General features: G+C 43.8%; 1 protein-coding gene and 1 non-coding gene across 2 annotated transcripts in view; both read right to left on the bottom strand.

The window, feature by feature from the left end:
• Positions 1-24,511, bottom strand: part of LOC126336587 (disks large 1 tumor suppressor protein) — a 4,198,467-nt gene that overhangs the window by 3,555,096 nt on the left and 618,860 nt on the right. The window lies entirely within an intron of this gene.
• Positions 14,977-15,051, bottom strand: Trnat-cgu (transfer RNA threonine (anticodon CGU)). The gene has a single exon. It is a non-coding gene; the product is annotated as a tRNA-Thr (tRNA).

Below are 24,511 nucleotides of genomic sequence, written 5' to 3'. Positions count from 1 at the left end.
TCTCTAGCATATGGTATAATTTCATCACCATATCTACTCTCTTTCATATTCATAAGGTGGCAGGTGTAAAATACAGGGAGCGAAAAGCTATTTACAATTTGTACAGAAACCAGATGGCAGTTGTAAGAGTCGAGGGACATAAAAGGGAATCAGTGTTTTGGAAGAGAGTAGGACAGGGTTGTAGTCTCTCCCCGATGTTATTCAATCTGTGTATTGAGCAAGCAGTAAAGGAAACAGCAATGGACTTAGAAGAGCAGTTGAACGGAATGGACAGTGTCCTGAAAGGAGGATATAAGGTGAACATCAACAAAAGCAAAACGAAAATAATGGAATGTAATCGAATTAAATTGGGTGATGCTGAGGCTATTCGCTTAGCAAATGAGACGCTTAAAGTAGTAAATGAGTTTTGCTATTTGGGGAGCAAAATAACTCACGATGGTTGAAGTAGAGAGGATATAAAATGTAGACTCACAATGGCAAGGAAAGAGTTTCTGAAGAAGAGAAATTTGTTGCCATCGAGCATAGATGTGTCAGGAAATCTTTTCTGAAAGTAATTGTATGGAGTGTAGCCATGTGGACGATGAACAGTTTGGACCAGAAGAGAATAGAAGCTTTCGAAATGTGGTGCTACAGAAGGATGCTGAAGATTAGATGGGTAGATCACTTAACTAATGAGGAGGTACTGAATAGAATTGGGGAGATGAGGAGTTTGTGACACGACTGGAAGAAGGGATCGGTTGGCACGACATGTTCTGAGGCATCAAGGGATCATCGGTTTAGTATTGGAGGGTAGCGTGGAGGGTAAAAATCGTAGAGGGAGACCAAGAGATGAATACACCAAGCAGATTCAGAAGGATGTAGGTTGCAGTAGGTACTGGGAGATGAAGAAGTTTGCGCAAGATAGAGTAGCATGGAGAGCTGCATCAAAGCAGTCTCAGGACTGAAGACCACAGCAACAACATCTACCGTAGTTCTTTCTTCTGGGGCTTTTGAAATGTTCTTGAACTGAAACGGACACCCAGTATTGGACAACCCCCCAACATGCCATTGCTCACTGCGGCATGTTAAGCTGCACTTTTCATTGGACCAAAAACACATGTACTATAGAGTAGCTGATTGGGAGCGTATAGTACGGTTCAAAATGCCGCGACATTTCTCATTTTCAAGTGGCGCAAGGCGTCGGGTGCTTGATCAACAGTGTGTAGACTGTGTGCTTCAGACCGGGCGCCTCTGTGGTATTTTGTGAATGTTTTTCATACTTTCACTGGGGCCTAGTTATTTATGTTGGCGAGAAATTGAAGCAGGATGTTCAGTTAAGTCGTCGGCACAGGGGCAGTGCGTTCCAACTTCAACGTTGACTGCTCCGAATGCAACGTGCTGCTGAACGCTCAGGAACGATGCGGTTTGTGCATACGGTGTGCAGGTCTCAACGTCTTGTAAGCGACCACAACGCGGTCTTGCGTAGCTGTCTGTATCTAGCTCGAAAATCCGTTGGCTGCGGAATATATGCCTGCTTCAAACCCTTGCCGTTTGTCGTAGTTCAAGTTCCACCGATACGTATCACGTTAAGTCCCTGTATTTTAAAGTAGTAATGATTGATTTCAGAATTTCCAATAGATTTTAATACGAATTACTATTACTCTCGTTGCAACACGCACGTGGGTTCAAACGCACGTGTTTCTGACAAACAACCAAACATTTAATATTTTAAGGAGACACATACGTTACATGCATTAATTGTGAAACGCAAATAGTGATGTGGGGTACAGTTTAATGTGAAACGTCCTCTTAGAAAAATTATACACGACTGTGCTTAAACTGACACACAATATTTTTAGCGCAACGCAATCTGACTTTCAATAATCCCTACAAAAGAATGGCCCTGACTAACGTTAACCTATACCTTTCACAAATCACTTACCTCACCAAAAATCTTCGTTACTCGAACTACTGCAATACAACGAGCGCCACTACTGCCAGCTAAATAAAAGATTCAAACTACGGAAGTCACTAACTACTGACTACTGATAGGCACAGTTAGCAAATGAAAGATTTTAATAGAGAACAAACAATTACCTTAATAGTCATTATATATATATATATATATATATATATATATATATATATATATATATATCAGTTCATGACATCAATTCTTACAAATTTCAAAACTCCGCCATCTCTCTCCCCACGTCCACCACTGCTGGCGGCTCACCTCCAACTGTGCAATGCTACGCGCTGTTAGCATCCAGCTGCCGCTGCCCAACACTACAATGGCAGACAACAATGTAAACCAGCCACAGACCGCACACGGCACAGCCAGTGATTTTTATACAGAGCGCTACGTGGAGGCGGCGTTACCAATTAAAAAAAAAACCTAAACAGCCTACTTACAAATGAATTCCAAAGAGCATTCTAGTTGCAATTTGGCACCTGGTAGTTGAATAAAATTACGGCCTTTAGCTCCCATGCGCGTCGTGTAAAAGAAAACGTGTTCTTACAATAAAATACAGTACATGTCTGAAGTTTTTTTGTAGAGTCTTAATTATTTCCTGGAAATAGAATCACATGTCTTACTTCTATCTATTTATTGCGGGAAAATGCTAACATATACAATCATTAAAAGACTGATGAGAAAAGAAGCAATAATGGTGTATTTCTGCGTTCCATTGTTTAAAAATGAAGACTCAAAAGTGGTCGATATCTCATTTCATAAATTTCCAGAAAAATGATGACTTCCTTGAAAAATGGCTAAGGGCTATATCACGACAGGGACCAGAAAAAAACAGTATTTGGTAGACTTCTAGAAAATTGGTAGTATGTAGTCACAATTTTGATGACAGCTGCTTCAGTTTTCTACCAAAACCAGAATACTTCTTCCCAGTTCTATGGAAACAATTTTTCCTCGATACCCGTTATATAAGCAGGCAAAAAGTGTAAATCAGGACAGAAAACGAAATTATTTTAATGTTTTCTTCAACGCGCACTGTATCTTGCTACAAAAAGTGCGCGCTTACGGTCTATCCAATGACATATGCGGTTGGATAGAAAGTTTTCTAACAGCCAGGGTGCAGTATGTCGCCCTGAACGGGGTAACTTCAACAGAAACAAGAGTAACTTCAGGTGTGCCCCAGGGCAGCGTAATAGGTCCTCTGTTTTTTTACGATTTACATAAACCATCTGGTTGATGGTATTGACAGCGGCCATAGACTGTTTGCCAATGATGCTGTAGTCCACAGGAAAGTAGTATCACACGAAAGTTGTGAACAAATCTATGAGGATTTGCAGAAAATAAATGCGTGTTGTAATGACTGGCAGTTATCTCTCAACATTAGTAAGTGTAACCTACAGCGTATAACAAGGTGAAAATGCCCATTAATGTATGAGTAAAACTAAATGATCAGTCTTTGGAAGCGGTAACATTAGTCAAGTATCTGGGTGTGACTATTCGAAATGACCTCAAATGGAATGATCACATTACACAAGTAACGGGTAAGGCGAACTCTAGATTGCGGTTTATTGGTAGAATCCTGAAACGATGCGGTCCTTCAACAAAAGAAATAGCTTAGGCTACAATACGTTAGTTTGTCCAGTCTCGGAGTATTGTTCGTCTGTATGGGACCCTTACCAGTTGGGTCTGATTCAAGAGATTGAGAAGGTCCAAAGAAGAACGGCAAGATTCGTGAATGGTACATTCATCCATCGCGAGAACGCTACAAATCTCATAGAAAGTTTGAAGTGGGACACACTTGGAGATAGCCGACGCGCTAAACAGAAGGGGCTGCTCACTAAATTCCGAAATCCAATCTTCGCTGAGAATGTAGAGCATATATTATTACCACCAACTTTCAAATCGCGTAACGATCATCTATCACAGATAAGAGAAATAAGAGCTCGTACTGAGGCGTTCAGACAGTAGTTTTTCCCTCACGCGATCTGCGAGTGGAACAGAGGGGGGAGGGGGGGGGGATTTGACTTTGGCGCGAATAGTGCCCCCCTCCGCTACACACCGCTTGGTGGCTAGCGGAGTATATATGTAGATGTAGATGTAGAATGTCGGGCGTTTGTCCCACGCTGCACACGATAATGTGACAATAGAAACCGCAACTGGAATCATTACGTTAAAACTCCAAGGTAAAAATAAAAAAAAGAATGTAAAAACATGTATAAAAATGAAGATAATGGTTCAAATGGTTCTGAGCACTATGGGACTCAACATCTCTGGTCATTAGTCCCCTAGAACATAGAACTACTTACCCCTAACTAACCTAAGGACATCACACACATCCATGCCCCACGCAGGATTCGAACCTGCGACCGTAGGAGTCGCACGTTTCCGGACTGCGCGCCTAGAACTGCGAAACCACCGCGGTCGGCCTGAAGATAATGTTCCGAATTTTTGCAGTACTGTTCTTCAGTCTAATTTTATATGTTCGTACTTTACATTAAACTAGTCTGAGTGGGACAGTAACGACCTGTACTATGCACATCTCAACTTTTACGCCTTTTTTCGAAACGGTATAATGATTTCCAATATTACACCATTTAAATACGTAATAAATTATAGAGAAATAAGGTGACATCTAGCGACCGTGTCGGAACTACAAGCTTGATGCCAATGACGGCTCCGAAAACCAGCCCGTAACAGAACTGTGATTTGAAGCTGACTGCAGACCGATTCTAATAGCGCGATAAGAAACGAGAAATAAGGCTCGTACGCAGGCTTATAGACAGTCGGTTTTCTCTCGCTCTATTTAAGAGCAGAATAGCAAAGAGAGTGAGTGTGAGTAGTAGTAGCAGCAGCACAATGTAACCCCTAACCCCCTACCCTTCCCCTCCCCCCCCCCCCCCCCCCCCCGCCAAGCACAATACGTTGACTTTCGGAGTATGTATGAGGGTTTACACGTAAATGGTGTCACGCGATGTTAGTGAGCTTTCTTCTAAGGGAGACTAATTTTTTCCCTTTTGTGGTTGTATCCAGGGTGTCACATTTATCTCGACCATTTCAAGTACCTTTTTGTCCAGAAAAAAATAAAAATTCTACCACGTAAACGGTATTTAACTGCCTAGCGGTCTAAGGCGCTGCAGTCATGGGCTGTCCGGCTGGTCCCGGCGGAGGTTCGAGTCCTCCCTCGGGCATGAGAGTGTGTGTTTGCCCTTATGATAATTTAGGTGAAGTAGTGTATAAGCTTAGGGACTGATGACCATAGCAGTTAAGTCCCATAAGATTTCACACACATTTGAACATTTTTGGTATTTAACCACCAGCAGGACGGTTACCAGCATGACTGACTTACGTGTACTTTCGATCGTTATAAAGCGGTACGTGTCTTTTAAACAGCTCCCTATATTTACGGCCGTGCCACAGTGATGACGCCAGTTCCCGTCAGATTACCGAAGTTAAGCGCTGTCGGGCATGGTGGGTACTTCGATGGGCGACCGTCCAACCTGCCGAAGTCTGTTGACAAGTGGAATGCACTCAGCCCTGTGAGGCCAATGCAGGAGCTACAGCACTGAGAAGCGGCTCCGGTCATCTAAATTTACATTTATACTCCGCAAGCTGCCCAACGGTGTGTGGCGGAGGGCATTTTGCGTGCCAAAGTCATTGCCTCCCTTTCCTGTTCCAGTCGCGTACAGTTCGCGGGAAGAACGACTGTCTGAAAGCCTCCGTGTGCGCTTGAATACCTCTCATTTTACATTCGTGATCTCCTCGGAGGTATAACTAGGGGGAAGCAGTATATTCGATACCTAATCCAGAAACGCAACCTCGCGAAACCTGGACAGCAAGCTACACTGCGATTCTGAGCGCCTCTCTTGCAGAGTCTGCCACTTGAGTTTCCTAAACATCTCCGTAACGTCATCACGGTTACCAAATAACCCTGTGACCAAACGCGCCGCTCTTCTTTGGATCTTCTCTATCTCTTGTGTCAACCCGTCCTGGTACGGATCCCACACTGATGAGCAATACTCAAGTGAAAACTGTCTACGGCCGCAAGATATATGTGCTGACAACATGCCTCTTCACATCCGTATCTAGTGAATACTACCGGTTGAGGATGATACGGCGGTCGGTCGGTACCGTTGGGCTTTTCGAGGCCTCTTTGGACCCATTATATCCACTTCCTGTCCACAAGACCTCTTCAGAAACGTAACATAGTGTGCCATACACATAAACATGACATTATTAAAAACGTACAAGATTAGTGGTAGATAGACAGATATTCAGCGATCACAGGCTGTTGTGCACATAGTTCCACGTAGTCAGTGCGTACACAACTTTCGCGCTAGAGGACGCCCCGATAGCACAACAGTGCAGACGCAGCGCTCGTTCGTCTCCGCACAAGTAGATGGCGCTGCCTTAGAGGCGGACCACATTCTGCTTCTGCTGACCCACGTATTAATATGTAACGCAGCCAATGAGATTGATGCTAACGTAGAACCTTTTTCTCCTCGCGGATCACACTCGCGCAGTGGTACCTGAATGCGCGAGGTATTATAACGAGTGTACAGACCTCCGATTAGTCAGTCTGCAATTGTCTGCACCAGTCTGTACAAGTTTGCATTAGCCTGTACCAGTCTATAGTCAAGTTTCAGTCTGCGCCTAATAAGATTATCATATTCCTGTACATAGCCATGAAGATAAATGTATAGACACTTTGTCAAGTATCAGAAACATGTAATAATAAGATTAACATACCAAGATCAAAGGAACTTCAGATTGTCAATTGTAAATAACATCCAGAATCAAGTTAAGTAATGTTTATGCTTGTTATTATTTTAATAAATGTGTGTGAAAATTAATCAAGTTCTGTTTAAAGTTGGTCACCGTCAATCTGTTACACTAAGTGTGCAAGTGGCATTTTTATCGTCTGACCTAAGGGCAGAAGATAAACACGCCACGATAGGGCCACGAGACATATTGCTGACACTCGCCTACTTTGTTAAAGCGACAAGTCAAATAATCTGATGCTGTGTGTACCGAAGGTCTTACAGTACACACACCACAGAAACATAAGTGTTAGGTCTGCCGAACCAGCACACAGCCGAAGTACCCTCCGCAATGCAGCTCTTCCACTTTCTGGAGTTGACAGTAAACCAATGTAGACACCAACAAAATGCAATCCACCTTTAGCTGAAGATTTGTGTGAGTGAAATGTAAACAATATGATGTAGGCGTATGTGTGAAGATGGAGAGAGAGAGAGAGAGAGAGAGAGAGAGAGAGAGAGAGGGGGGGGGGGGGGGGAGGGGAGGGAGGGAGAGAGAAGGATATGTCAATCAGAAACTAAACACATCGTTCTTATTTTCGTACCACTGGGTATAGATATCCAGAACTTGGTGGCAAATTGTAATGGGGAAGAAGTCGGAAAATACCAGTAATAAATTCCGCGCTAGCGGACGAAATGACAGCGACTGCAGAACCGGCGCCCACATGGCAACAAAAGGAACCATCTTGCACGCTGCAGCGTTCTCGGCCACGCCAGATAAAATACCGGACCGCCCTAAAGAGTTCTCTGCCAACGCGAATTCATTCCGGGAGAGGCACACAAAGGGAGACCGGGCTTCTCCAGACCGCGGCGCGGCGGAAGCCCTGCTGACGAAGCTTCCGGGCAAGACGAGCGCCCCAAATCCGCACGGCAATTTATGTGCTGCTCGCCGGCGGGGGCAGGGGGGGAGAGGGGGAATATCTACGTGCCTCTCGACAAGCGCTTCGGCCGCAGGTGCCTTCTATCACAGTGGGCCTACCCCTCTGGCCTCCTCAGCTACCCTCCGTGTGGAGCTCCCGGCCGCAGAGATCAAATAAAACTACGGCAGCTCCTTAGAAACTAAGTTTCTCGAATCGTCAAAAGACGACGCCATTGTCAAAGGCGACTCCACATACGAATAGAAGACGCGATCCTTGAATTTCGAAAGGCCTTCCACACAGTTCCGCCGTATCGCATAACGAACAAAACAACAGAGTACGAAACATCAGACCAGCTTCATAATTGGTTTGAAGAACTGCTAGTAAATAGAGCATATCACGTCACTGTTAATAGAGGTGGGCTTAGTACACATCTGTATGCGAAATGTCACGGGATCGTATCCCGGAGTATACAAGGTGGTCCAACGATCGCGACCGGCTCAAATATCTCACGAAATAAGCGTCAAACGAAAAAAACTACAAAGAACGAAACTTGTCTAGCTTGAAGGGGGGAAGCAGATGGCGCTATGGTTGGACCGTTAGATGGCGCTGGCATAGGTCTAACGGATATCGGCTGCGTTTTTTAAAATAGGAGCCCCCAATTTTTATTAAATATGTGTGTAGTGCGTAAAGAAATATGAATGTTTTAGTTGCACCACTTTTTTCGCTTTGTGATACATAGCGCTGTAATAGTCACAATTTTAGACGAACAGTTTGTAATAGGTAGGTTTTTCTAAATTAAAATACAGAACTTAGGTACGTTTGAACATTTTATTTCGGTTGTTCCAATGTGTTACATGTACCTTTGTGAACTTATCATTTCTGAGAACGCATGCTGTTACAGCGTGATTACCTGTAAATACCACATTAATGCAATAAGTGCTCAAAATTATGTCCGTCAACCTAAATCCATATGGCAATACGTGTAACGACATTTCTCTCAACAGCGAGTAGTTCGCCTTCCGTAATGTTCGCACATGCATTGACAATGCGCTGACGCATGTTGTCAGGCCTTGTCGGTGGATCACGATAGCAAATTTGCTTCAACTTTCCCCACAGAAGGAAATCCGTGGACGTCAGATCCGGAGAACGTGCGGGCCAAGGTATGGTGCTTCGACGACCAATCCACCTGTCATGAAATGTGCTACTCAATACCGCTTCAACCACACGCGAGCTATGTGCCGGCCATCCATCATGTTGGAAGTACATCGCTATTCTGTCATGCAGTGAAACATCTTGTAGCAACATCGGTAGAACATTACGTGGGAAATCAGCATACATTGCACCACTTAGATTGCCACCGATAAAATGGGTGCCATTATCCTTACTGCCATAATGCCGCACCTCACATTAACCCACCAAGGTCGCTGATGTTTCACTTGTCGCAGCCATCGTGGATTTTCCGTTGTCCAATAGTGCATATTATACCGGTTTACGTTACCGCTGTTGGTGAATGACGCTTCGTCGCTAAATAGAACGCGTGAAAAAAATCGGTCATCGTCCCATAATTTGTCTTCTAATGATGTGCGAATTAGCAGCGACAGCATCCAAAACACCTACTTGGGCTTCATCATTTGTTGCAAGCCGTGGCTGACGTTTCACAAGTGGCTGAACACTTCCTTTTTCCTTAAATAACGTAACTATTAGGCAAACGGTCCGGACACTTGCATGATGTCGTCCAGGATACCGAGTAGCATATATAGCACTCGCCCATTGGGCATTTTGACCACAATAGCCATACATCAACACGATATCGACCTTTTCCGAAATTGGTAAACGGTACAGTTTAACACGGGTAATGTGTCACGAATGAAATACCGTCGGACCTGGCGGAATATTACGTAATACCACGTACTTACACGTTTGTGACTATTACAACGCCATCTATAACAAAGCGTAAAAAGTGGTCCAACTAAAACATTCATATTTCTTTACGTACTGCACAAATATGTGATAAAAATAGGGGTCCTATTAAAAAAAACAAAAAAAAAACGCAGTTGATATCCGTTTGACCTATGCCAGCGCCATCTAGGGGGCCAGCCATAGCGCCATCTGGTTACTCCCTTCAAGGTAGACAGGTTTCGTTCTTTGTAGTTTTTTCGTTTGACGCTTATTTCGTGAGATATTTGGCCCGGTCACGATCAATGGACCACCCTGCACCGCAAGAGTGCCAGATTTCAGACCAAACTGCATTGGGAGAATACTCAGGAAGTGTAGTCCAACCACGAATGAAGTAGGCAGCCTACAAAATCATGGTTCGTCCGTTACTGGACAATTGCTCCTGAGTTAGCGACCCTTACAATATAGAACTCAAATAGGAAACAGTAAAAGATCAACATAATACAACCACCTTTCGTCACAGGTTCGTTGAGCAACACTCACCGACATTTTCTTCTACCTCACGTAGCAGACGATTCAAGACAACTATTAGTTTACTGTCAGAGTTTCGAAGTCGTACATTCCTAGAACAGTCAACTAACATAATTCTTCCTCCTATACATACCTCATGTAGTTGGTACATCTATAGCCTTTTTGTTTCCTGATCCTAACAACTCTCGTCACCTCAAGCTTTATTTCAGGAACCAACAGAAAACGGAATGTGGAACTAGGCATAGAAACCAAATAACAACAATGAACCAAGAGATGTTAAAACGTAAAAGTAATTGCAGGAGCGTTTTTCTATTTTTTGATTTTTTGTTTTACTTTTTATTCTTTTTACAGTGCTTCCAAGCTATCTGTTTCTCGACTGCTGTGATTGTGTCCAAGATCTCTTGCCTTCTGCGTCCCTATCACGCTTGAGGTCCTCAATAATACATTTTATACACTTCTTCATTTGCCTCTACCCTTTTCCTTTTTACGCCAAAGTAATTCCTCGAGTAGTCCTTACAACGTCGCAACTTTATATACACTTCTTATGCGAAGAAATGTCACATAGTTTTTTTCTCTGATACTCATTTCACCAACTCTCCAGTTCTAATACTGAATGTTGAATACATTATTCATAACAAACGAAAGTACCACTCTCTGCCACCACGTCATCTTTTAGCGTTGATATATTGACTTTCTCTGTTACAATACCATTCAAACTTAAAATAATTCACTTAAAAACTGAAATAAACAATAGATGCCATATGAAAGGAGTTTGCGATTCAATACGTGCGTTTTGCCCTGGTTTGATGGAAATGTAGTGTTCGCTTCATACGAACAATAGCTTTTTGGACGAACTGTACATTAATAAAAGTAATGAAGAGACATATTAATGGCACAGTGTTATTGTCAACGACGTGTGTCTCCTTTTTATTCGGGTGAAAGCAGATTTCAATTAATCCTCCTGGATGGCAATACATAAAATATACGTTTTTAACATTGTCTACGTTAATGGTATAAAGAGACGGCAAGAAAAACATTGGAATAATGTTCATACGTCAGATATGATATATTAATAACGGCTGGAGAAAACAACGAAGCTGCATAAAGAACGGGGAGCCATATAGTACATAATTTACTGTCAAATTATGGTGTTTTCATGTTGCGCGCGTCACATATTCGTACCAAAGCTAGTAGCTCTTTGAGAGAATTTTTGTTTCTGTTTTAAAAGACACGGAATTTGCTACAGTGATGAGAAACATCGTGAAATGGTAAAATATTTTACAAAGCAAAACAGTGTCCTTTGCAGGCTGTACATCAATGTTCTTTATTTAATTTGAATTAAATAATTTAATCACCGCTTTTGTAAAGGAAAAACAGCTGTCGGGCATTATTATCATCAAATATGTATTGCAACTGTCGCTGTGTATACGCGTACATTTAACTCTGAATGCCCTTCGGTGTTGTCTCTCACCAGGACGCAACACGTCAGTGAGATAGCTTTGTTCTTGCAAAGTTGATTGTGCACATACTCTACGAAAATGTAATGGGGATTATGCCTGTATTTCCTTTCATGCTTGAGTAACAGCTGCTGAGATAGACGGCGAAGGACATCTAATGGGAACCAACGTATATACTTGTTTTAATAAATGGGTTTGTCGCTGACTTATGGAGTACATATGTACATGTAGTGATTGATTTCCCTACCAGCTTCTCTTTATTATATTTCTGTTGCAGATGTGTACACGGAAAAGAAATAAATCAGTTGAACGGAACGCAGATGTCTGACTACAGTTGGTAAATACCGTTTTGGGAACCTATAGCGCACTTACAGTGGAATGCGTGCGCAGAATGGTTGTGTAACGTATCCTTCAGTACTGCTGGAGTGTTTGCGATCTCCAGTAGGTGACATTAATGGAGGATACCAAAGCAATTCAGAGCAATACTGCTAGATTTCTTATCAGTATATTCGATCAATACATCTGAGTCTACATCTGCATCTAAATAGATACTCCTCAAGTTACTGTACGGCGCGTGGTGGAGGGCACCCCGTACAGATGCTATTAATTTCCTTTTCTATTCCACTCACAAATAGAGCGAAGGAGAAACGACTGTCTATATGCCTCCGTACGAATCCAAATTTCTCGAACCTTATCTTCGTGATCCTTACGCGGAATGCATGTTGGCGGGAGTAGAATCGTTCGGCAGTCAGCTTCAGATGACGGTTCTCTAAATGTTCTCGACAGTGTTTCTTGAAAAGAACGTCGCCTTATTTCCAGGGATACCCATCTGAGTTCAAATGGTTCAAATGGCTCTGAGTACTACGGGACTTAACATCTGAGGTCATCAGTCCCCTAGAACATATAACTACTTAAACCTAACTAACCTAAGAACATCACACACATCCATGCCCGTGGTAGGATTCGAACCTGCGACCGTAACGGTCGCTCGGTTCCAGACTGTAGTGCCTAGAACCGCTCGGCCACCCCGGCCGGCCATCTGAGTTCCCAAAGCATCTCCGTAATACGTGTTGTTCGAACTTAGCAGTAACAAATGTGTCAGCTCATCTCTGAATTGCCGGCCGGAGTGGCCGTGCGGTTCTGGGCGCTACAGTCTGGAACCTAGCGACCGCTACGGTCGCAGGTTCGAATCCTGCCTCGGGCATGGATGTGTGTGATGTCCTTAGGTTAGTTAGGTTTAAGTAGTTCTAAGTTCTATGCGACTGATGACCTCAGAAGTTAAGTCGCACAGTGCTCAGAGCCATTTGAACCATCTTGAACCATCTCTGAATTGCTTCGAAGACTTCCTTAAGTCCGACCCGGTACGGATTCCAAACCGTCGAGCAGTACTCAAGAATAGGTTGCACTAGCGTTCTGTATGCGGTTTCCATTACACGTGAACCTCTCTTTCTAAACTCTCCCAATAAACCGAAGTCGGCCAATTGCCTTCCCCACCACAAGGCCGGTTTTGTGGCCGAGCGGTACTAGGCGCTTCAGTCCGGAACCGCGCGACTGCTATGGTCGCAGTTTCGAATCCCGCCTGGGGCATGGATGTGTGTGATGTCCTTAGGTTAGTTAGGTTTAAGTACTTCTAAGGTCTAGGGGCTGATGACCTCAGCTGTTAAGTCCTATAGTTCTCAGAGCCATTTGAACCATCTGAACCTACCACAAGTCTCACATGCTCTTCCTATTTCATATCGTTTTGCAATGTTACTCCAAGATGTATAAAAGCTTTGACTTTGTCATGCAGGACACTAGTAATACCGCAACCGAACTTTACAGGTTTGTCCTTCCTACTCATCCGCATTAACTTTTATTTTCCCACGTTTAGAACTAGAGACCATTCATCACATCAACTACATTTTTGTCAAAGTCATCTTCTATCGTCCTACAGTCACTACCGAGCGAGATGGCGCAGTGGTTGGTACAGTGGCCTCGAATTCGTGAGAACGAGGGTTGAAACACGCGTCATGCCATCCTCATTTAAGTTTTCCGTGATTTCCCTTAATAGCCTCAGGCAAATGCCCAGATGGTTACTCTGAAAGGGCATTTCCTTCTCCATACTTCCGTAATACGATGGGACCAATGACCTCTCTGTCTGGTCCCCTCCCCAATGAACGAACCAACGAACCAACCTACAGTCACTCGACTTCGACACCCTACCAGACACCACAGCATCATCAGCGAACAACCGCAGATTTCTGCCATTCCTGTCCGCCAAACCATTTGTGTGTACAGAAAACAACGGCAGTCTTACCACACTTCTCTGGGACTTTCCTCAGATACCCTTGACTCTGATGAACGTTCGCCGTCGACGACGGGTGTATTACGAAAATGCTCGGCGATCTTTTATGGGCATCCCTGGAGAACGGTCTAAAACGGGCACTAGATGAAGCAGTCTACACTACATGTGACATTTCAGTGTAGTTTTCGGTATTAACCTTCAAGGTTCCGAGGAGGCGAAACCATGGCGATAGGCTGTCGATTCCGTAGGCACACACTCGTTCGGTCGGCTTTAACTCGGCCGCGCCACGACCACCCGCAGGGCGAAAACAATTACTAGAGTCGGTAAAGAGCGCATTGACCAGAGCGGGACTCATTAGACTACGGTCGTTAACCAGAGTAGCAGCCGGGCCCTTTGTGATGGCGAATATAAGCCACGCTGAACTCTGTCGCTGATTATCGGACTCGTCGCCTGGGTGAGCACGGGCAGTCCGAAATTAGACGCGGACGCCAGGGTCGCCGATACATCTGTAGGCGTCGATGACAAAGGAAGGACATGGGCCTGGCTTGCAAAAAGGGATTCACTGGCGCGGAATGGACTGCCGGCTTACTCACTGATACTCTTCTACATGTCACGTGGCTGAGAGCTTAACTACATTATCGCGTGCGTCAGAGTCTAACAAGGACGTCACACACCATTTTTATACACATAAAAAGTGAAGTTCAGGTCTCAAACATCACCCGCCTCCCCCCCCCCCCCCTATCCACCCCGAAGCAGTATGCCGCAACTCTCACAAATTCTGAAGAAAATCTAGTTTGGAAAAAAAAAAAAAAAAAAAAAAACGGTTCAAATGGCTCTGAGCACTATGGGACTTAACATCTATGGTCATCAGTCCCCTAGAACTTAGAACTACTTAAACCTAAATAACTTAAGGACATCACACACATCCATGCCCGAGACAGGATTCGAACCGGCGACCGTAGCGGTCAGCCAGCGGTCACCCAGCCATCACGAGGCAGAGAAAATCCCTGACCCCACTGGGAATCGAACCCTGGAACCCGGGCGTGTGAAGCGAGAACGCACGACCACGAGATGTGGGCTCTAGTTTGAAGTTGTACGACAATGTTTAATACATCCAGAGTGAAATATTCACTCTGCAGCCGAGTGTGCGCTGATATGAAACTTCCTGGCAGATTAAAACTGTGTGCCGGACCGAGACTCGAACTCGGGACCTTTGCCTTACGCGGGCAAGTGCTCTACCAACTGAGCTACCCAAGCACGACTCACGCTCCGTCCTCAGATCTTAACTTCTGCCAGGCAAAGATCCGGAGTTCGAGTCTCGGTCCGCACACAGTTTTAATCTGCCAGGAAGTTTCAATGTTTAATATTGTAAAATTTTTGAACAAAGTTGCTGGTTCCATAAGCATTTCCGTGATGTGTAAAATACAAAAAATGGTTCAAATGGCTCTGAGCACTATGGGACTCAACTGCTGTGGTCATCAGTCCCCTAGAACTTAGAACTACTTAAACCTAACTAACCTAAGGACATCACACACATCAATGCCCGAAGCAGGATTCGAACCTGCGACCGTAGCAGTCTCACGGTTCCGGACTGCGCGCCTAGAACCGCGAGACCACCGCGGCCGGCGTAAAATACATATACAGGGTGTACAGTAATAACACTGACAAACTGCAGAGTCGGATTACTGACTGGAACTGGAGGAATAGAAGGTCCTCTGAACATATGTCCAGAAGTGCATCGCCGCCACGGTAGATGGCGCTGACAAATGAAAGTTCCTCTGACCTCGTGCCTTGTGTGACAGACGTTCTGCGATTGACGCCGAGTCAGTGTTCCTGTTCGGGAACGCATATGGAAACGTTAGAGAGGCAGCATCCCCATACCAAAACAAATATCCTCACTGACGCCAGCCGCATCACACAGCATTTCAATCCCCTTTTGGGCATTTGTGTGAGCATGGATCCTTTCAGACAGACGAACGCGCATTCGGGAGGACGACGGTTCAATCCCGCGTCCGGCCATTCTGATTTAGGTTTCCCGTCATTTCCCTAAATCGCTCCAGGCAAATGCCGGGATGGTTCCTTTCAAAGGGTACGGGCGACTTTCTTCCCCATCCATCCCTAATCCGATGAGACCGATGACCTCGCTGTCTGGTCTCCTTCCCCAAAACAACCCCCAACAGACGAACGTGCAAGGAGACGGCGGAGTTTGCGTAATCCAGATTTGTAGGACCACATTCTACAGGCCATTGAGAGGAACCAGAGTACAAACCGCGCGCTAGTGGCCCGGACCCATGTTGTGAGCGAAAGTATGAATGTGTGTATCCTGCATGACAACAGCTACTGTCTCTATCATCCACAACGAGTGAAATGATTATCAGCAGCGGATTTTACTCTACGAGAAGGATTTTGATTATGCTTTTTGCGCCAGAACATCCCTATAATGGAATTTCCGTCATTAGTACTCTTTATCGAAGGAGAAATCCTTACCAGAACTGGCACCATCAATCTGCATAATAGTCCTCTGTGAGCTACAGACAATTGAGGCGTCTCATCAGCGTCGGTTCAGTCTCAGTGTGCGGGGAAGAGTTCTTGGTGAGCACATACTTGGACCGGTTACTATGCCACAACACCTCGACGGAGGAACGTACGTGGACGATAGGCGGTATACTCTTCATTGGCTGCTTGAGAATGAGCCTTTGGCAATACGACAGGTTCTGAGGGTTCTGCATGACGGAGCACCACGCCACTTCCCCATTACAGCTCACCGACAACTCAACAACGCCTTTCACGGATGTTGGATAGGACGCGTAGGCCCTGCAGTATGGCCTGCGAGATCACCAGACTTAAACCCTCTGGATTGTTACGTTTGGGGGCATTCGAAACGGGTTCTGTATACTGAACCAGTTCCTGACGCGCAGACCCTTCAACAGCGTCTTCACGACGCCTGTGACGCGATTCGGAGAGAGGCCAGAACGTGCCGAAATTGCGGCAGTCCATGATGCGACGTGTGAACGCGTGCATTGCATCTCATGCAGGCCACTTTGAACATCTGTTGTGATATGGATACGATGCAACTCTGTACTGCATTCCGGGACGATTTTCTGACGTTGCACGCACACCGTCCATTTCCAGAAACATGTTCATAGGTCCTCTTTTCCTCTGTTTCCAGTCAGGGATCCATCCCTGCAGTTTGTAGGTCTTACTAATGTTCAACCTGTTGATAGGGAAAATTTCATTTATAGTGTCTTTTTCTCATTTTAAGCGGTATTGATGAACAATCTTTTATAAAAGATCGGCCATTGAGCTTCTATGTTTGCAATGAAAACTGGATTTTTGTGTATGATATGTAATTAGAAACAATAAGACGGGTATATTTCAATATAAAAATGTGCCAGGTGCGAGAACTTGCTCACTGAGAGTTTCGTAATCCTTGATTATGCATACAGGCAGTTCATCCATTCATATCGATAATTTTTGCTTGTTATCTACACTGTAACTGGCAGGATATCTGTCCCATGAATTACAAGACTTTCGAGATTGTTTTAATTTCAACTTTTAAGTAGCATAACAAATGACAGAAGAAATATATTTTGGTATGATATAATTACAATTTTCTGAAGTTTCCTTTGGTTCTAATCTGAAATCTTGCTCCTTGGCAAATTTCATTATTCCACGTCAACGTGAACTTCCCTGTGGATTATCATGACAGTTGTAGAGTATCAAAATATGTGACATAAATGGCCGGAGGTTTTGATTCCACTGATTTAGAAGATTCACTTTTTAATGAGTTTACACCAAGTCTTTTGCTAAGGCGCATGGAATATTTTCTGGCTCAAATGGTTCAAATGGCTTTGAGCACTATGGGACTTTACATATGAGGTCATCAGTCCCCTAGAACTTAGAACTGCTTAAACCTAACTAACCTAAGGACATCACACACATCAATGCCCGAGGCAGGATTCGAACCTGCGATCGTAGCGGTCACGCGGTTCCAGACTGAAGCGCTTAGAACCGCACGGCCACACCGGCCGGCGGAATATTTTCTGATGTATAGAAATTTTTCTGTCAGTTTTGTGTCCAGTTTCACGTGCTTGTCAACAACGAATAAAAGGCAGAAATGTAGTTGTCTGTGTGGAACTTTCTGTACGAGAAGAAAGAAACAAAATCGTAGATTACAATATTTGCAAATGAAAGATTGTGCTCCAATACGACTGTGTGTAATCTCTTATATTTGCTGTCAGAGCTCCATAATTTTCATTATTTTTAGACGTCCATGTGTCTGAGGTATTGCAGACGCTTTAAACTGTAACTAGAAAAACTAGTTCAACGTTGATACATATTTGGTGTTCTGCTTTCGTGTTTTGCAAATTTCAGCCTGCTTCGCGACTTGTGTGGAAACTATTAGATGAAGGACAGATTTCTGAAACCTATTAATTGGTTGGAAGTGAAATGTTAGATGTTGTTAATGTGGACTGATAGTTTACCCCATCCCTCGTACCTACAGTGTGAAAAAAAGAAAAAAAGCTTTATTAGTGCGCTGTTGGTACTTCGCCCGAGTGAGTTCCAAGCAATTTATATCCGACAGATAAATATCATAATGCACAACAGTTTGAAGGTGTACATAACCACTCGTTCTAGAAAACATTCGCTAATTCAATAAATGTCCTTGGAGGAGGAAACCTACAGCGCGGCATTTCCTCCAAAATATACTACGAAGATACAGTTGCATTCAGATCAGGTGAGATAGCAGGCCACAAAAATTGTTATACTACATCACCGTATTTGTTAAACGTGTCTTAGACAGTTCCAGAAGTCAGGAAGGAACAACTACCGCCTTAGTAAACAGGTCGTGCACATGTAAACAAGTTCTCAACATTGGGTAAAGACGATCCCTCAGAGTACTAACATAAAAGTGCAGTAGAATCGGCCTGTCTACGGATGATGACGATGGTTTTGTGGGGCGCTCAACAGCGTGGTCACCAACGCCCGTACGAGTTACAATATTTACATTTCCAATCTCACAATTACCCGAATTATGATGCGACGATGAGGACAACACAAACGCCCAGTCCCCGGGTGGATAAAATCCCCGACCCGGCCGAGAATCGAACCCGGGATCCTATCTGCGGAAAGTGGGCCACTGTCATGGTGCGAATTTGCTCCCTACAGCGTCAGCTAAAGGCAACACCTGCTTCACTGTAGTGTGGTTAACAGTCGAAACGATACGTTTCCACTGAAGTTCTCCTAATGTAAACACACACATTCGCCTAGAGTAGTGTGAGCGTTAATTAGAGATTACATTCCCCCTTTGTTAATTTGTCAGTGTGCTTAATATGCACTTCACCAAAACAGTTTCGTTGTTTCAAGGCATTACGCGGTATAACCGATATTTTCGTAACAGCCGATCGAACGTAATGTCCACCACAATATGTGGACGCCGGATACTTTTTGATGATATGGCTTCATGAAAATGTGTTTTCATTTCAACGTAAATACTGTTGTCATGTGGTTTGTGGTTACAACCCACTTCAAACGCTTCCTTCTATATGATGCCTGTTCAACTTCTGGCCCCCATATTGATAGAAAATGATGCTTTCCACTGTTTGATGTAGTCTGTTTTCACAGACGACATGCTACTTCTCCCGGCATCGTGACTGTTTTCATTTCAGTGGCTGCGAAAATTAAGGTCCTCAACCATCATTCCTCATTTACAGTTTGAGAGATTAGACGTAACCAAAATTTAAGTCCGTAATATCAACAATAGGGGATTGTGGGTCCATCTTGACGCAAAACATTTTTGTTATTTATTTACATATTTCCTCAAACTTGTTTCGGTTACAAATATTGCCTTCATCAGTGGGTTCTTTGATTCTAAAACTTGCAGAAATAAAATCTAATTTGCTGTTCGTGATAGCATGATTTTACACCTGTTGCCGCTATTTCCAGCATATTTTCCGGGTTTTTTTGTTGCAGTTTTTCTCGTCATACATCATGTCATCTGCAGCTGTAAGGGTGGCTGTTAGTAAATAAATATAAAAACGCATGTGAGTGATACACAATTGGGACTGCGGTGTGTTGTGGATGCAGTTTTGGTGTGTACTAGGTTGTTACGTATTTTGTCATGCACTCACGTTCGATGGACGGACTGCAGCTACTTTTGGACACAGAGAAACACAACTTTCGCACCTTGTTCGAGATCCAAAACATTGCGCCACCTTGTTATCCGCGCGTGTCACGAGAAATGTGTAGCATATTGCGAGAAGCTAATGAAGAACTGAGCGGTAGTTCAGGCCGCTTCTGTTCCTTATTTACGTTTCTGTGTTTGATGTTTTTTTAGGGGGGGGGGGTCTGTGTGTGTGTGTGTGTGTGTGTGTGTGTGTGTGTGTGTGTGTGTGTGTGTGTGTGTGTGTTTCCTGTTTTCATGTCCTGTGCCCTGTGTTAGTTCTCTTAGAGTGATAAAGAGTGTCTTGTTGCAAAGAGTTGTGTTTTCGTTTATTACATTTCCTCCACTATAGCCTTTTGTATGTAATAATTTTCTTCTATTGTTAGTTTTCGGTATAAACTAGTGCTATGTTTCAGGATGTGTAGATCACTTTCGATATTTGTGGAGTTGTGATTTTTGTTCATTAGGTGTTGTGCGAATGTGGAATTTGTGCTGTAACTCTTTAGAGCTTTGATGATGGCGGTATTTGTCGCAAAATTAGTTTTGGAGAACGAATAAATAAATACCAAAAGTGTATTCCATCAAGGCAGACACAATCCCATATTGTTATTTTTGTCTGCAAACACGGACCAATGGAAGAGTTTCAAGATAAAATTATTGTTTCCGTAACATTGTTTGCATCCCACTACCATCAGTGCTGGTAACGGGTTACGTATGCACATTTCGACCATTAGATAGCACGCTTTATCAATATAGGGTGGGAATACATGACAGGTTTTGGTAATGTTGTTATACAACTGCTGTCGAGATTAACGTCATTGCTGTTGGAAAGCTAGGGAATCAAGAAGGCAGGCATAATGGAGTATCAGGTAGGAGAGCTCTCGAGGACTCCAGTGAGCGTACAGAACAGACTCTGGATGGAGTCTGCGACGGTCCGTGGTGGCGGTGGAATCAGAAATTTCTGCCGTCCATAAGGCTATTCCAAGTTGCGCTTGTGGATGAAGTCGGGAAGCAATAGCTGGCGCCAGGTTGCAGGGTCTTTCGCGGAAGTTCACCCGAGCCCTGCCCCCGCAGGACATCAAGTTGTGGACTCAGCAGAAACAATCTCGACTGGCGACAGGACGAGAAGGGGTTTCTTCTGAGGATTTTGCCTCTTTGGCGTCCCTTGCGGCTGCCGCAGTCGGGGTTTGGTTATTACAATTTGTGCGGCAGCTTTTCAGTGGACAGAAGAGCAAGTAAGCAATGATTTTGTATTTGTTAAATTTGTACTTGCAGTAGTCACGCTTCGAAGAAAAGAGAACGTTTGTTACATACTCTCTCACCGACTGGTAAACACTAAAATTCTTTATTGCGCTTCTATGATGAATATTAACAAATAATACTTATTTGTTCAGTCGCAAACACTTTATTCTTTCGTTGAAGTCCTACGACTTTCGGAGCTGTAACTGTATTCTAAAGATTACAATGAGTTTCTCGAGGCTTTCATTTCCGTCGGTTTAGAACTAACTGTGGAATGAAGTACAATGTAGTAACCTTCATCTTGTACCAAACCATTCTGCATCCAAAAGGAGATTATGACTTTGCCTATGTTCATCGGTGTAGCTTCTCTCACGGCCTATAGTAGCTGTTTCTCTTCTGTCCAACATGGTGTCAGTATCTCTGTCACTCTACAAAACTATAGTTTCCTCATCCCTTGCCATTTCTATTTGCTTCCTTCCATCTCATCTTCCAGTCTTACCCAATTATTTCTCCATCCTCTGAGAAAACAATTTCTTCCCGTCCTTCACTGTTTCCATACATATCTGCTATATGTCACTACTCACACTCGACAAGAACTTAATAAGGAAAAAAATGCATGCTGTTAGCGATACTGATATTTGTTAGATACCACATATTCGTTTCTATACAATTGTCACTATCATTATTACTTGTAAAACAATGTTAATGATACTACAGTAAAATACTTAACTTACATTCTTATTTCACCTTTCCTCTGATTCCACCTTGATCAGTCAGACTTTTGTTAAATCGGGCTCTCAATTTCCCATACATTTCCTTAGGTCCTATGAACTACAAGCTACCTAGAACTAACTGTATTTCAAACAGCCGCTTTAACTAGTGTGTGGCTCTAACAAACAGGAATGATTCGCAAGCAACTTACCAATTCAGTTAAATAAAATAAACTTGACAAGGGGTGTAATTACGTGAATTCCAGGTTAAAGAATGGTACATGGAGCTAACAGCAGGTATTTTAGGTTTATGATCATTTGTTCCTAATCAGAACGAATGGAGTAACTATTTTGAGCTAGACACTCTAAGAAATAGTAGCGAAAAAAGCACTCGAGATTGTAACAACATTTCTTGTATAGATTATTCACACACCATACATTCATTTTGTACCATTAATTCTTAACTGACGGTTGAGTACACATGTTACTAACCAGAAGAGCAGAACACACGGTTCCGATATTGAAAGGAAACTGGGATGCAATGGTCAGCTGTACGTCTTAATATCATGAACCACTTTGGAGAAATTACTACTGGCATTGTACTGTGGTAAGGCTTCATGGAAAAGGAAGTGTATTGCACACAAAAGAGTTACCAGAACTTTTACAGATGTCATAGCACAACCACGCTGACTTATGGGCACATGGTTCTTCATGGAAAGAGAGTGGAATGAAATCAGACAATTAAATCGGAGCTCTACAGGAGAACAACAAGCAAACGCTTCTCAGCATTTTAAGCAGTAATAAGGAGCACTATGAAAACATTTAGTCCTTACAGCATGACTAAACTGACCTAAGGCATAAGTCCAGACAATTACATTGGCGATTAATAGAATAAAGAAAGTCAAAACACTCCTTTGCACCTGATGGAAACGACAATCCCGTATAAACATTTCGATAACACACTGAAATGTATACGACGTGCTTAAATGTTTTTGCGGCGAATGTCTTGAGGTATAAATCGCATAGTGGGAAACAACTATTATTAATTCCAAACTGTCCGCTGATGTTTCGTGGTGACGATGGGCGTCGTTTAAGACTCGTTATGTTCCTGAGAGGCAGCAAGGTATAGGCTGTCTGTAGCATTTGTGTGCAACGTGTACTGCCTATCACCTGGCCATATGCTAAACGTGAAAGTAAAACAGATTTTTTTTATTTGTTCTAAAATACCTTCATCCACTTAGAGACATTCATTCTTGTGTTTTTATTGTCGAAGGTCCTTTATCTTGCTGGGGTTCTTAGTATCATGCACACTACGTACGTAGACCTTGCTAGTACTGTGTAACCTGATCGAACGAGGTAGTGCAGTGGGTAACACACTGGACTCGCATTCGGGTAGATGACGGTTCAAACCCGCATCTGGCCATCCTGAGTTGGGATTTCCGTGATTTCCCCAAATTTGCTTAAGGCAAATGCCGGGATAGTTCCTTCGAAGGGGCGTGGACAACTTCCTTCCCTATCCATCACTAATGCAATGAGACAGATGACCTTGCTGTTTGTTCTCTTCACCAAATCAACCCAACTCAACCCACCAACAATGCACTCATAATGTTTTGGCTCGTCAATCTATATTGTCCGACCATTGACTCACCTGTGCGTTGGAACATTTCTGGCATGTCCGCAATGGTATCAGCAGCGACGGAAATTTTGGTAACTTGGTCCTCCCGAATGTGAATCCAGTGCGTTGGTAGGTTTCTGAAGGTGTGTGGCATTAGACGTCTACGCACAGGTCATGTAATTCACGTAAATAACGAGTCGCTGATTTGCGTACGCGGTGATGGTTCGAAAGCGACACAGACGCATTCCGTAGCATGTACATCAGGCGAATTTGGTCACCATGACGTCAACGTGATTTAGCTATAATGCTTCTCAATCTGCAGCACGGTTCTGGGTCCGAGACAGGAACAGTTATACCACCGTCTGGGAAGACATCAAGCACGACGGGATGCAATGCAGGTGGTCCGAATCTATCAGCGTGTCCTCGATTGCTACCACAGGTTCCTTGTAATCGCAGGAGAATGTCTCCCACAGCATAATACTGCTCCCACCAGCCTGCATCCGTGGCGCGCTGCACGTTTCGAGCTGTGTTCACCTCGATGACGGCGTTTGTGGAGACGACCATCGACCTAGTGTAGCAAAAATGTGATTCACCTGCAGATCCGACACGTTTACATTGATCTACGGTCGAATCCTTACGGTCTCGTGGTCACTGCAATCGTAATTGACTATGTCATTGGGTCAGCATATGAAGATATAGGGTTGGTCCGTTGCGGAGTTCCATGTTCAACAATATACGGTGAGCGGTGTGCTCCGAAACACTTGTTCGAGCACTAGCATTGTGCTCTTTCGGCAGACACCCCACCGATCCTATTCTACAGAGCACACAAGCTCCTGAAACCCACGTTCTGTGAAGAGTCGTGAAAGTCAAATCATTTAGCGCCTAGTGGTAGTTTCACTGTCCTTCTACCTCCTTCCGTAGATGCTCATGACAATAGCATGTGAACATTCTACCAGCTTCACCGCTTTCGAGATACTCGATCACAGGCTTT

The sequence above is a fragment of the Schistocerca gregaria genome, chromosome 2 (assembly GCF_023897955.1).
Source record: "Schistocerca gregaria isolate iqSchGreg1 chromosome 2, iqSchGreg1.2, whole genome shotgun sequence".
Taxonomy (NCBI): domain Eukaryota; kingdom Metazoa; phylum Arthropoda; class Insecta; order Orthoptera; family Acrididae; genus Schistocerca; species Schistocerca gregaria.
This window is presented reverse-complemented; position numbering and strand designations above follow the sequence as displayed.